Raw genomic sequence first — 10619 nt, 5'->3', positions numbered from 1 at the left:
AATTTCCAAAACAGGAAAATGATTAGATCCATCCCTGCAATAAAAAGGGGGATCTGGTGTAACTGCCAGGCTACCCCCAAACAGATCAAGCCACATAACTGTTGCCCACATTCAGAGGGTCTAGTTCGGTCCTTTGCAGCTTCCCCAGCTGTCAGTCCCGAGTTCCCACTAGCTCAGGTCAACTGCCTCTGTGGTTTATCCCCATCATGCTCTTGATTCCCCCCCTTGTTCATATGGTCCCTTCTCCCTCTCTTCAACTTAACTCCATGAACCCACTTTTTGGAGCCCATTCCATATGGTGGGATACCTTGCTCAGCCCTATATAGAGTGGGAGGCTTAGTCTGCCTCAAGTTGGTATCCTAGACTTTGTTGACTCCCCAAGGAAGACATTACCTCCTCAGAGAAGTGAATGGGGGATGGGAAGTGGGGTAGATAGGAAGAGGAAGAAGGGGAGGGAGGGGGAACTGGGATTGATATGTAAAATGAAATGTAATATTTTAATAGGAAATATGATAAAAAGAAAGAAAGGAAGAAAGCAAAAGACAAAATGTTTTGAAATCTTAAAACGTAATTTAAGGTTTTGGGTTCAGATTTACAATTGCTCTTTGGATAACCAGTGGGGGAATCTTAGGGATGGATGACCAGTGGGGGAATCTTAGGGATGACCAGCAGGAGAATCTTTGGATGACTCTCTTTTGATTCAGATATTTATATTCTTTTTAGTGGGATAAAACTGACTTGGGGTTTGAGATCACCTTTCATTTATAGACAATTTACTGGAAAAGGTTTCCTGAATAATAATAATAAAAACAAGCAAGCAAACAAACAAAACTTTCCAAGCACTTACTAGGTAAAGCAGGAGAATCTTAGAAAATGCTGGAGCTAGCAGGCTAAGCTCCTGTTTGATGGGCAGAAGGCCATGGCTTTGATCACAGCACTGGGGAAGTGAAAGGCAAGGAAGAGTTTAGCAAACGTGTTTGCATATTTTCTGTGAAAGCAGGGAGTTGGGTTATGCTCTAGTAAAATTGCTTTAAACTTGTGGCATTTCCAGTAACTTTGGAGGAGTATTTTCTCAATTTAAAATATTATTACTATTTATAGTAAGACTCCACTGGAGATGTTTACAGTTTTAGACAATGAAATAGAACTTTAGTACTTTTCTCTCTACAATTCTTCAAAAAGCTTTAAAAATATAACTTTGAAGAAGAATACATCCAATTTCACAAAACTAAAAGATTAAAAAAATAAATCCATATTAAGATAAATTTTTAGGAAAAGCCCATGGCACAGTAATATTAGATATGGCTATAGCTAAAAAAAAATTAAAATATATGAACACATCCTGAACATCATTGCTCCATTAGTGGCATTGTTTTGTAGATAAATGATTTAGCAAACTATTTTTATTTTGCTTCCATGGACCCAAATGCATATTATATTTGTTTGGTAGAAAGAATTTCATTTTTGAAAATAACTTTTAAATAAAATTATAAGCCCATCAACAAAGACCATATATTGTTGAATAAGTTAATATTTTATATTACATAGTTTCATTATTTCTAGCAGCCCTGTTAAAAAAAAAAACATGCCTCCCTTTAGGTGTAAAGTAATGTGTGGCCTCCCAGATAGCAGGATTAAAACCCGAGCAATAGTCACCGAGAGATACAAAGTAAAGAGCAAAGAGCAGCTTACAGGACAGGCAGAGAGAGGAAGACAGGATGGAGAATCCCAAGAAACAGGACAAATGCCCCAACCCCCCCCCCCAAAAAAAAGTAGATCCTTCCAGTTGGTAATCATCTCCTCCCCCCACTCCAAATGAAATAGTTTGGAGAGAGAGAGAGAGAGAGAGAGAGAGAGAGAGAGAGAGAGAGAGAGAGAGAGAGAGAGATATCTTGTTCATCTTTCTGCTCATCAGTTTGTCTCAGGCCCTGGAGATGCACGAAATGGAAAAGGACACACTGAAAACATACACAGTCTAGTTCCAGGCTGGATAAGGAAACTGACAGTAGTGACAGAAGTAGGTTGGAGAGATTAAAAAGAAGCCTGTGCAAGTAAGTGTGTCAGGGAAGCCTACTCAGGGTGGATAGCCTAGGCTCTCTAACTGGGTCAAATTACCCTGACACTGGGGTCAATCACCCAGCTGCCTCCTCCTGCCCTTCTTCTATCTTCTCTCCTTCTTCCCACTGGCCCAGTGTCATGATGTCACAATTCAAGTCCCTGCTCTTTATTCTTACTATATTATTTTTTTTTTTATTTTTGCATTATTTTGTGATGTGTCTGGCATGCCTATGCTATAAGACACTGTAGAGGCCAGAGGACAGCCTGCAGGACTCTGTCCTAAACTTCCATCAAATGGGTCTTCCACCATGTAGGTCCCAGGGATCGAACTCAGGTTGTCGGGCTTTGTAGAAAGCACCTTTGTCTGCTGAGCTGTCTCCGCGGCTCTGATCTTGATATTTTTCACAGTAAAAGAAAAGCAGCAATGCAGACCCTAAAGACTGAGTTCCCTTGGTATGGTTTCCAGCTCTTGTCTCATTCCTGTCTGGCTCAGTGTCCTGGAAAGTCGTACAGGAACCAGTAGCTGTTTCCTGTGCCAGGTTCCTTGTATGTTGTTTCTACACAGAGAAACAAATCCAATTCAAGCAAATAATGCTGTCATCGGGATCCTGTGCAGGCATCGGAGGGGAGGCAGCCAGGCCAGTGGAGTGTTGTGTTTGAAATATCCTGCGATCTTCTGAAACATTTGTTTTTATTCACGAGTGTTCATTTGATGTTTCCCTGACCCATGCAGCTTCCCAATGGGCTTAAGCCCCCATTTGTTAAAGAAACAGATGGGGAAAGCCAGCGCAGTTCATGTTTGTTTTAGTGTTTAAGACAGCTTAGCATGAGACTTGAGTTTGGATGTTGCAGGGAGCAGCACACACTATTTTTAGCAGGCAAGTAAGAGAGAGGATCATGGGATCCATATGTCAGTGACGATACTAGAAGTGAGACCCTCCACTTTTCCTGGGGCCACATTTGCCTTAAATAAGATGAGCCAAAGTAAGCCGGGTGATAAGCTCGTAAGGCAGATCTTGCCACCTGCTGCTGGTACCCAGATAACTTCTACATGTTTCCTCATCTCGCTCATCTTGCTCTGATTCAAGTGACTACACAGTCGGCTGAGCTACATGTGAGTATCCCGTTGGCAGCATCAGAAGGTAGGGAGGTGACTTGTCACTAAAGGAGCAAGCCACTACCCGTGTCTAACTAGCCTGGTTCTTGGCAGAACAAGAAGCTAACATGAAGTGTTCCTTTAATGAGGAGTTTGATAACAAAATTGTTTGCAGCATAAAAGTAAAGGAGACAGACAGATAGGGATGGGTACCTTTGAACATAGATATGGTCAGATGGAGAGCTGTCTCGGTCATGACAGGGTCTGTCGTCATGAGAAAGGAATGTTCCATTGGGAGCTGTGCCATAGGTTAGGGAACACAGCTCCTGCCAAAATCAAGATGAGGCAGAAAAGGACCAAAGCTACCAATTGCCTATCTTCTAACACTTGTCTGGGCTTTCCATTGGTCACACCTAAATGGGAACAGAGGAGAAGCGAATTGGAGGCCAGTTTCCCTTAGGAGGGTCACCCTCCACAACAGGCTGGGGGTAGCGAGAGGCTGTAGGTAGATATAGGACAAAAAGAATAACAAACTTCTGACTCGAGCACTTCTGAGTTTCCCAACTCAATATGCTGCTTCTCCTCCTGGTAGCCCAAGTAGAAATGGTTCCCTTTCAGTATGATAGAGCTTTGGGTAGCCAACATGACGATTTGCGGCTCCGTCCAAATCTACAGTGTAAGCAATGGGCTATGGAAACTGATTTCCTAGTCCCTCTAAGCCGGTTAACCATGACTACACATTGTATAACCATGGATGAGATAGTTCAAATGGTACATTTTTTCTTTTGGAGGCTTCGGATATGGACCTCTGCTCCCTTTTTAAAGAGATCTCTGAACTTAGAATTAAAAAAACACCTGGGTTTGTGTCCCATTTGTCTGTAGGACCTGTGGTATTTTCTCTTCTGTTTTGTAAATAAGGAGATGTTCTTTTAAACCCCCCATGAAGAAGATCTCCAAGGCAAAACCAAAGACTAGAAGGGTTGAGTTGCTATAGAGGTAAGTGTCTATAGGAGACTCAGGAATGAGAATATAAGCTCTAAGAGCACTGGGTCCCCTGAGCATCCCATTGGCAGCATCAGAAGGTGGGAAGGTGATTTGTCACTATGAGCAAGCTACAACCCATATCTAACATGTCTCCCATCTGGTGTCTCTAAATGCCTTAGGGTCTTCCAGGTCAAGACTAGACATAAAGATATAGACTTCATTTCCCTTCCCTACTTCCCCAAGGGATGAGAATGGAGCTAGTCTAGTGTCCCTTGTATGAAGGCCTCCCAAAAGGATTGCTAGAAATATCTTCCTCCTATATTTCCCTCTGACCTAGTCCCAAGAGTATTCTATGCCAAAAACATCATGAACCCTCATTTCCATGCTATTATCCATGTCCATTGAAAGTGCAGAGAATGATACTCTGAGGACAGAGATAAAAGAGGCTTGGAGAAATCTGGGAGGCAGAGGTCTGTTTTGCTCATATTAACACATGTAGCATATGAATAGCCCCTTGACCTAACTCTTTGCCCGTGATTTGAACTTTGATGGACCTCTATAGTAGCAGCCAGGTGTGTCTCAGAAAGACAAGTTTCTGCTCTGCATGCCATTTTGTGGCAACACCTCTGAAAAAGGAAACATTGCACAGCCAAAGAGCAATCAAGATTCCCGTTAATTGTTGCCTGTGATAACATGTCTTGTTACAGGGTTTTCTTTAATGAATTCCTTAATAGGTGTCATTAGATATTAAGTGTTACATTGCTTCCTCTAAGGAAAAATACTGAGGGAAGCTACCATCAAAAAAAATTATATCCTGAGCCAGGCATTTTGTCCTCTGCAGTCACTCTGGAGGGTCTTGTTGATCTTGGGTGTATGGATTTCTTTGGCTTCTGAGAGCATGGGTCTCTCAAGATGCAAGCCAAGAAGAGCAGGTCTTCATCCAAGGGAGGGAGCAGAAGACTTTGAGTTCTGAGAAAGGCACCAGACTCCAGAGGAAGCATGTAACCATGGAGATAAATAGATAAACAATCTCAGCTTGTCAGCACCCCTTGTAGGGAATTAAACTCACAACTTCCATGTTAATGATTCTTGTACATTTAATTTCCTGGGTGCCACCTCTGAAAATGTCTCTGCAAAGGGAGGACTTTTACTTTGTAGAGATGTCTTATTAAGTGAATGCGTGCGAGTTTGTGCCTGTCACAACATGATTCTGGAAGCTCATTTAGAACTGTAATTTTGGGGAGGGGGGACCGTGGAAATGGTACTGTGTGGGGCTATTGATGTTTTCTTGATGTCACTTTTACTAGTAGGAGCGACTTGCTTCTTAGCACTAATTATTAATGTAAAACTTTGCCGTGTGAAACACTCGTGGTGTGCTTTCTGCAAGGCTCGATGCAGACCATTCTAGATCATCCATTTAATGAACCACACACAAAGGTGTAGGCAGATGAAGACCAACCAAGCAAGGGACATGGCTGCTTATGACAGGCACAGCACGGTGTTAAATCAGTACAATGGGTGGAGTCTCCATGACGAAAGAGCAGCAGGTACCCACGGGAAACATGAAAAGGGTCAAATTTCTCCTCAAAATGCGTCCCCCCATGAACATCAATGGCATCACCTGGTACTTCTAAGATGAGTCTTAAGCCCCACCTTTTACCTTATGAATAAGAGTTGGCATTGTCCTATACTCTCAGGGTGATGGATACACACATACACTAAAGGTGGAAGATCACGGTTCCAGGAAACCAATTCTCTCACTTCAGTGCACACAGAGAACAGTTGTGTTGGAGAAGTGAAATCTGAAAGTTAAATTAGGAGTCCGTATGTTGTCCAAATCCCTGAGCGTTGTCAATGGCAAATAAATTCAGGGGCTTCTACCCAGAAAAATGGTGATGGTGGTTCTTTTAAAGACCCCAGAGAACTAGAGAGTAGCAAAATCCATATTCAAATCTTTCCAGTAGATCTGAGGTCATAGCGTATCTACAAATATCCTGCATCACTCTGGACACTTCTCTTTGGTAAAGCATTCCCATTGCGTCTTCCTATGTATTTCCCCTTACCTCTGAGAGTGCTCAGTCATCCAGGAAATGACTCTTGTTGACCCACTGGTCTCCTTCTCTGCTGTAGGAATTCATTTGTAGCTGCTTTGGTGGCTTGTTCTTACCCACCTGGCTCACAGGGAAGTATTGCCTTTTTCATGGACTTTTTTATCTGATCAAGGAGCAGGGTTGGGTGATGGGAAAGATGGGGACCTTTGCTCTGTATCTTCAAGCACTTGAACAGTGGTCCACAGATAAGGACCTCTCCGGTTCTTTGGATTTAAATAGAACTTCCTTTCTTACCTCAGAGGGGTTCGTGTCCATTGCTTTTTAACCTACCGACACATAGGACCCACCTTATTTCCCTTCCTCTCCTCTCAGTAAGATCAAGCCAGAAAGGAGAAGACTGTTGCCAAGGTCTGTTGGTAAGGTCTTAACTGATGCTTTGGAGAAACAGACCAAGTCAAAAGCTATGGGTTTGTAATCAGGGCATTTTTGACAGATCTCAATAGCTCTTACCTCCTTTCTCCCATCTCTCATACAATGCAATACTTTCCATTATTTACATCTTGGCCATGAATAAAGACCCCTTTCCCCACTCTCTTCTGCAGCTAAGTGGGGTCAGGCAAATAAGCCTGAACAGCGATTTCTAGGAACTTTCCTTGACTGTGTATGCTGTGGTCCCTTTGTTTCTTCCCTTCTTGCTGCTTGGCATTCAGGGGCGGCCATCATAGACCATGAAGATAGGGATGCCTTAAGGATATGGGAGAGACCAGAGCTTTGAGATGCAGGGTATGTCCTCAGGATGTCCTTCTGTCTCGAACTTGTCAGACATGAACATGACCTAAGTTTTTACTTTGAAAAGTAGACTTGTTTGGGCCTGGATCTAATCTCGGGTGATGTACCAGCTACATTTTCTTTTCCAGACAAAATTTCACCCTACTTGCTCTCTCTCTCTCTCTCTCTCTCTCTCTCTCTCTGTGTGTTTATTGTGTTTTCCAAAATGCAACACAAGGCTCTGAGGTGAGGTACTTAAGGCTCAGCGTGGAGAGAACCACACCAGGAGCACTAGATGCACCCATACAATGGTGAGGGAAAGGGGCTTGCTGGTCACCTTTCAGACACAGGAGAGAAACCGTTGAAGATAACTCAACTCTCAGATTCCAAATTCAGCGCTTGCCTTTCCTCCACTGAGAGACAGATTGTTTAGCTCTGGATCTTGGGCTGCCCGCTGTTGTATCACAGCACAGCCTAGAGAGAAGGCGAACAGCCATTCAGACCATGGTTGTCAGAGAAAATGCCGGAAAGCATTCTCTGAGGTCCTCAAAAGCATTGGGACTGTTTATGGTTTGCTCTGGCCCAAGCCAAGGAGGTCCTCAAGGCCAAGAGCCATGGATCAGGTGAGATGCTGACCCTGCTGGGCACATTCACATCCAGCCCGCCCTGCTCTGTAACCATGAGACTGCCTGCTCCTGTCTAGCCTTCACAGTCCCCATTATGTCCCTTACCCGATGGGCTCGCCTACTAAGGAACCTAAACAGAATCATCTGGGATTAGAGACATGGAAGCAAATGAACTTTTCAATGTGGACAAAGGAAAGATAAGGAGAGATGGAACGGGGGTGGGGGGGGCGGGTCTGGGACTAGGTCGGACCCCCAAGCTCCTCAGCATGACCACGCCTCAGCACAGCTGTGACATTAACAGCCATCGTTTGAGGCCCAAAGATAATTCTTCAGATCAAAGCAGCCCCGTCTTTAGACAATTAGAGTAAAATTGAAGCTCTCCTCCAAAAGAAACACATGCTCTTGTTGTGTTTTCCCCTCCCCCCACCCCTGCCTTATTTGATTCTTTATGAACAAATTGGTTTTCCGGGCTATAGAAAGAACTGATTGGAAGCTTAAATTCTCACTCTCTGCCCAGGGGTAGATTCGCGGGGGCGAACACGTTACGTCTGAAAGCTGACTTCTTTTCTCTTCTTCTTCTTCTTTAAATTGATATCCAAGAATAAAAGAGGATGGCAGGCAGAGCTGATCCGGGCGAATAAAGTCTCCTTTTAAGCGGAAGCCACCCCTCCCCCCCTTCCCTCCAGAAAAGCCAGACTGTAATTGCTCGCAATCACCCCGCACAAATTGTCGGCTCGTGTTTGCTTTTTAATTTTGTATAATCTGGTCCATTTCGCTCTCTCTGCCTTTGAGCTTCACCTTCCCCTTTCTCCCTTCCTCTTGTTCTAAGTCTCTCTCTTTCTGTCTCTCTTTCTTTCTCCCTTCTCTCTCCTCTCTCTTTTCTCTTCTTCTCTCCTCTCTCCTCTCTTCTCCCTTCAATTCTTCAAGACTGTTTTAAAATTATTACCAAATTCCAGTTATTCGATGGCATTTCCTAAGCAAAGGCACTTAGAGAAAAAACAATCACAGGTATACTGAATGGAATAGGTCTAGCATACATTGTCTTAGATGTTCATTCCTGTGCCCAAAGTAATTCAATGCATTAATACTGTTTCTTGAGGTGTAGTATGCTGTGTCTCCATTCTCTGAGCTCCATGGACCATTTTCCTCAGGAAGAGAAAGCATTCTTGGGAGGAAGAACAAGGAGGCTCAGTTGTAGTTGAGTCTTGCTTCTGACCTGTGTTGGCTGTTCCTGGGCTCTGGACTTCTCTGTTCTTCTGTTTCTGTAAACTGAGACAGAACGGTGTTCCTCAGGGTGTTACTCACGGGTGGAGAATGCTTGTCATGTTTTAGGTGTTTGGCGGATGTTAGTCAGGATCCAACCGGAAAAGCAGACAGTTGTGAGTACAGCCATTACTCCTTATCTGTAGTTTTAGTTATTCACAGGTAACTGTGATCCAAAGAAATTAAATTAAAAAATGCAGAAATAAATAGCCGCTATGTTTTAAGTCTGTCGTGTTCTATAGAGAGTGGTGAAGCCTTACACCATCTTGCTCTGGTCTACGAGCAATATGAATTTTCCTTCTGTGCAGAGTGTCCCGGCAGTATGTGCTGCTCATCCATTGGTCACCTTGTAGCCATTTGAAGCATCAGATTGACTATTGTGGCATTAGAATACTTGTGTTCAATTAACCCTCATACTACTTCATTATGGCCCCAAAGCACAAGAGTAGTAATGCTGGCAAATTGGTTTCAGTATATAATCATTATTGTTCTATTTTAGTATTGTTATTAATTCTTGAGTGTGTCTAGTTTATAAACTAACTTTTGTAGTAGTTATGTATGCCTAGGAATTAAAAGATACTATATACAGAGTTTGTTAGTATGTTCTGTTTCAGGCATTCTCTGGAGGTGGTGGACTACTCATAGGCATGAAGGTGACTACTGTATTCTGGAATAACTAGTTTATTATAATCATTCAGCTTTGCCCAGTTGTGGGAGGAACTGGGGAGGCAAGGTATGGAACATGTTTTGAAAAATTACAGAAAAGCCACTGACCCTTGTGGGACTCACTCACTGGGGGCACTTAGTAAATGTCTGGAGAAGAGTCAACACCAACCCGACACAGTTTCATCTAGCAAAGAAACCCATTCTGTTTGCTTTATGGAATTAATATTGTCCTGATATCAAAGACAGACAAGAACAACCCAAAAGCAGGGCAAGCATGGCACAGGTGGCACAGGGGAAGTGCAGCTGCACAGGGAAGTGCAGGTGGCACAGGGGAAGTACAGGTGCACAGGGAAGGTTCAGGTGGCACAGGGGAAGTGCAGATGCACAGGGGAAGTTCAAGTGCACAGGCGAAGTGCAGGTACACAGGTGAAGTGCAATTGCACAGGGCAAGTGCAGGTGTACGGGAAAGTGCAGGTGGCACAGGGGAAGTGCAGGTGGCACAGGGAAAGTGCAGGTGGCACAGGGGAAGTACAGGTGCACAGGACAAGAGCAGGTGGCACAGGACAAGAGCAGGTGGCACAGGACAAGAGCAGATGCACAGGGGAAGTGCAGGTGGCACAGGGGAAGTGCAAGTGCACAGGGGAAGTGCAAGTGCACAGGGGAAGTACAGGTGCACAGGGGAAGTTCAGGTGGCACAGGACAAGAGCAGGTGGCACAGGACAAGAGAAAATGCACAGGGGAAGTGTAGGTGGCACAGGGGAAGTGCAGGTGCATAGGGGAAGTGCAGGTGGCACAGGGGAAATGCAGGTGGCATAGAGAAAGTGCAGGTGTGCAGGGAAAGTGCAGGTGGCACAGGGTGAGTGCAGGTGACTGGCACAGGGGGAGTGCAGGTGCACAGGGGAAGTGCAGGTGGCACAGAGCAAGTGGCAGATGGCACAGGGCAAGTGCAGGTGCACAGGGCAAGTGCAGGTGGCACAGAAGAACTGTGCATGGTATTCCTGATGAACTTTTAGTAAGTGATAGAAAATACATCCATTGTCATATAAAAAGAATTACATACTTTGACCAAAGAGTTGATTGTAGTGCTCCAAGATGGGTTAAAATTTA

This window comes from Microtus ochrogaster, chromosome 4 (assembly GCF_000317375.1).
Source record: "Microtus ochrogaster isolate Prairie Vole_2 chromosome 4, MicOch1.0, whole genome shotgun sequence".
NCBI classification, from domain to species: Eukaryota; Metazoa; Chordata; class Mammalia; order Rodentia; family Cricetidae; genus Microtus; species Microtus ochrogaster.
This window is presented reverse-complemented; position numbering follows the sequence as displayed.